Genomic DNA, 4773 nt, shown 5'->3' with positions numbered 1-4773 from the left:
GCCTCCACGGCCCTCTGATCTTAGCTTTCTGGGTAGCTGGGATAAAGGCCTGCACCAGCCTCTCTGTGGGCCAGAGTCCCAATCAGGGGCCCGAGGCTCCCCCCACCTGCTGGATAGCTATCTGCATGCTAGTGTGGGGAGGCAGCTGGCTGCCCCTTGCTGGGCAGTGGGGCAGGGAGGGCGTAGGGCTTGGCTTGCACCTTGGCCCCTCCCTGCAGGACAGGAAGTGATGGTCATGGTTAGGAGCAGGACGGAGCTGAGGGGGCTCCTGGTGACTTCTTACTAGGTGCAAGGAAGCTGAAGAGTCCATGCAGAACCCACAGATCCTGCCCACTCCCAGCTGCTCATCCCAAGTGCGGACCGTGGAATGTTAGTGGGTGTGTCAGGGGTGCCCCTGTAAGGGTCAGCGGAGCCAACAGCCTGCACAGTGCTCTGCATAGGAGTCTTCCCACCTGGGCAGCAGTGCACCCTCCAGACCTGCAGGCTGGCCTGGTGGGAGCTCTGCTGGGCGTTTCTCTGCTTCCTGTCAGGCTCTAGACTTAGCAGTTGAACATTATCATTAGATTTGTAATCATTCTGACCGTATTTCAAGGTTAGTTTTTGTTATAAAGTGGGTCAGCCAGCTGGGCATGATGGTACATGCCTTTAATCCCAGTAATCAGGAGGTTAAAGCAAGAGGATGGTGAGTTTGAAGCCAGCCTGGGTGTAGTGGGCTCACGTAAGATTGCCTCAGGGCCTGGCACGCCCGGCAGGCTGCGTGGGCCAGCCGGTGTCTGCTCATTACGCAGCCTGCTGTGTTAGTCTGCAGGGCACCTGGACCATGTCAACAGACGGTGTGTCTGGGGGCGCCAGCGGCCCCCTGGATGTGGCCCTGGGGCTGCAGCTTGCCAGTCTCTGCTCTCAGTCACTGTTAGAAATTGCAATGTGATGTATTATAAAAATGGCTAAGCCAGATGGCTAAAACGCTTTGACTTTCTAAACATTTAAAATGCCACACACACACACACACACACATGCACACACGCACACACATACACGCACACACACATGCATGCACATGCACACACACATGCGTACACGCACACACATGCACACACACACACCACACGTCTGGTCGTCTGGGAAATCGTTGCTGCCATTGGGGAGTTTGTCCTCTTGGGGTTTGTGTCTGGCAGTGCAGGCCCAGCAGAGCGGGTCAGGCGCTCCCTGCGCAGCAGCGGCCATGCTTGTGGACTGAATTTGGGCCTCACACTGGTCCAGTGACGTGCCCTCAACCCAGTTTCACACAGACTCACATTAACTGAAGTGTGAAGTCAGGAGTTAAAGCATCTATGGAAGCAGACAGCGTGGGCTGCTGTGTGCTTCCTGGGCTCACTGGAGCCGGGCTGACATTCAGTCTAAATACAACTGTAGATTTACCTCTATGTTCCATTTATCCATTTGGCTCCCCATGTTTGCTGCATGGACTCGGAGGATTGCTCTCGCCCTCCCAGGCCAGCAGAGCCGGCGGCCTCGGCTCTGGTGGGTTGGCCCTTGGGGCTCCCGTTACTCCCAGGAGGAGAAGCCCGGTCAGCCCAGCTGCCTCAAGCCCTACAGTCTGGGGCTCCCGCCAATGCCCCTCCCTGATCCTCAGCCGCCCCTGCCCCGCTGGCCTCCGTCTGCAGGCCTTTGCTCTGGCGGTGCCCTCCCTCCGTGTCTGCTGCGGGCTCGGTGAGGCCTCCCCACACCCCGGCTTCCTGCTGCGTTCTAAGACCCTGGGAAAGTTGGTGAACTGGCTCACCCTTGATGTTTGTTGTGTGGTGTCTTGGCCCTCTCCCAGGGCAGATGTGCACAGCTGCTCACAGCTGCTTCTGTGCTGCCTGCCTCCCAGCTCTACACCTGTCTGCAGCATAGAGGCTGCGTGAGGCTCATTTGGGAGTGGGATGGAGCTCTGCAAGCCCCGGCATGAGGCCGGCAGAGGCTTGGCACATCCTGGCTGGGAGTGAGACGGCCAGCGCTGAGGCAAGCCCGCTGGGCTTGCTGTGGTCGTTCGTCAGTCCCCATGGACCACTGGTTTCAAAAGGTGGATTAAACCATGGTCTCTCTGACAATTGAATTCCCTCCAAGAGCGCAGCACAGTTTGAAATATCTTAGGGCATGACTTTCTGAAGATTTGTGCCTAGCGATGGTCAAAGGTCAGGGTAGGAAGGAGCCCTGGGCTGGGCATGCGCTCTGCCCCCGGGCCGCCGGGACCAGCCAGCCTGCCTGTCCTGTCCAGCATCTCCTGAGGGCGCTGTGGACTCTTGATTGTTGGTATCCTAAGTCGGCAAGCGTCAGGGTCAGGGCGGGCTGGGGCTCGCTCCACCGTGCCCGTGCCAGAGCTGGCCTGCACTGGCCCCCTCGGTGTGCTACGGGTACCATCCCTGGCAGTCCCGTGTCCCCGCTTCCAGGCAGAGGAAATCAGTGACCCAAGGCCACATAGCTGGGCAGGGCCAGCGCCGGTGGGCGGCAGACAGCACATGCTGTCACTGTTACACATAGTGCCCTGTGTTGGCAAAGTGAAGAATGGCGCGCCGTGAAACCAGCTTGACTCTGCAGAGACCAGGGAAGGCTCCTTTGGAGCAGCCCCCGAGGACTGCTTCCCCCCCCCCCCGCATCCAGATGGGACAGGGGTCCACACCCTCAGAGTCCCGGGGGCTGGTGTCTGGGACTGCTTTAGGGCCAGGGAAGATCTCTGGCACGGATCACCCACAGGCAGCAGAGGTCGTACCTGGTCCTGGAGGGAAAGAGCTACTGGGGGCCTCTGGTGGTGGCCCAGGCCAGGCTGGTTTTGGGGGCAGCTCAGTCATGGTCAGAGTCAGCAGGCTGGGGTGGACTTGCTGTCTGCAGTTGTTTCATTATTAAACTGTCGGCCAGGCATTGGTGGCTCATGTCGGTCATCCTGGCTACTCAGGAGGCTGAGATCTGAGGATCAAGGTATGAAGCCAGCCTGGGCAGAAGAGTCCATGAGACTCTCAAATTAACCAGCAGAAAGCCAGAAGTAGAGGTGAGGCTCAAGTGGTAGAGCGCCGTCTTTGAGTGGGAAGGCACGTGAGAGCATAAGACCCTGGGTTTAAGCACAAAACAAGAGCTGAGCTGTCAGGTGAGCTGACAGGTGGAACTCAGACCGGGCTGAGAAGCAGGTGCTGCGTGGCAGGCAGAAGGGGCCTCTGCTGCTGCCCTTGGGTGGCCTGGCCAGCCTTCAGCAGCCATGACAGCTGTAAGAGCTGCGGACTCTCTCCTTTGCTGCGAGTCTGATCTCACTTTAAGCTTTCTCCTCGGGTGGTCCGGGCGCTGGGAACCTGGCTGCCGTGGGTCGGCCTCGTGAGAGGCTGTGGTCTCTCAGGCTGTGGAGGCGGCAGGGACAGGCTGGCTTACGTGTGTTTCAGCCAGTATTTTAAAGTCAGCTTTCTCGTAGAAGCACTCTTGGCGTGCACGCATGCTGGTGGGACTCCACGTTCACAGCGAGAGGGAGTGCTGGCCGAGCTATGTCCAGCCCTGGGGTCCCCAGCCTCCCACTGCCGCCTGCCCGGAGACTCAGGGAGCCGAGTCTGGACTCGCTTCTCACGGTGGGCCTGGGAGGCCGTTCTTTGTGAGGAAACCTCACTGAGTGCCTGGTCCTGTGTGGCCTTCAAACGCTCACATTCGTGACCGAAGCTTTCGGAAATGGCTGGCGTCTTCAGCGGGTGCCCGCTCGGTGCTGGTCTGTGGTCCCCTGTCCCTCGCAGCTCCCCCTGGGCAGCACGGGGTTGTCGGCAGGGCCCGTGTGTCGTCAGGAGTGCAGATTACCTGAAAGGACTCGCAAGCCGTGGGAGGACAGGTGTGTCGGAACAAGGCCCTTTGTCCTCAACAGGGGCCCGTCCTCCTGGCCCTTTTCCTGATCTGAGTCGGCAGGTTCCTAAGCCCCAGGGGGGGCTGTGGAAGGGCCCTGCCCTCTCACACGGGTCTCTGTGGCTGGGGGCAGCGGGGACCCCATCACCCCAGGGGTTGGGACCCAGCCTCAGGGTCGCCAGCGCCGCACGGCTGTGGGTCGGAGAGTTGCCCTCCCTGTCACGCCCAGGCCCAGACAGAGGCGGCTCCCTGAACCTGTGCGTTGTAGGTCTGTGGGAACCTCAGGGCCGCGGTAACTGCTGGTGGAATGTCTCCTGGTTGTGGAAGGGACCTTGAGGGGCCCCCGGGCTCTCCCCAGGGGCTCTGCTTCCCAAGCAGCAGCTGATGGACTTGACGGCCATCCAGCACCGTGGGGCCGTGTGCAAAGCCTCCTCTGCGGCCGTGTCAGCATCGCCAGCCGGGCAGGAGGGACGGGCGACGGGTCCGCTCTCCAACCACCTGTCACCTGCATGGCACTGGAGTGCTGCTTCTCACCTGACCTTCCACAGGCAAGGGCCCACCTGTAATTATTTTCATCACAATAAGTATCATTTTATATGATGGGACACAACATAGGCATCCCAACTCTGTATTCCTCTCCGAAGAACATCCTCTGATTCTGCTGTGCGTGAATGCTGAGTTCTGCATCACTGACCATGTCCTGGTGTGTGTCAGGTGTAGCTTCTGCCTGTAGAGGAAGCATGCTGCGTTTGTGTCTCTGAGCTTGGCTCACCTCACCTGTGATCTTAATGAGGGTCAGTGTGCATACAGCGCCAGTGCGCGCGTTGCTGTGGAAGCACGTTTGCGTTGTGTTTCCTTGCAGGGTGGTTTGTGGAGCCCCGCCCTCCTCCAGGGTGGTTTGTGGAGCCCCGCCCTCCTCCAGGG

Source organism: Dipodomys ordii, unplaced genomic scaffold (assembly GCF_000151885.1).
Source record: "Dipodomys ordii isolate 6190 unplaced genomic scaffold, Dord_2.0 Scaffold87, whole genome shotgun sequence".
In the NCBI taxonomy this organism is placed as follows: Eukaryota; Metazoa; Chordata; class Mammalia; order Rodentia; family Heteromyidae; genus Dipodomys; species Dipodomys ordii.
This window is presented reverse-complemented; position numbering follows the sequence as displayed.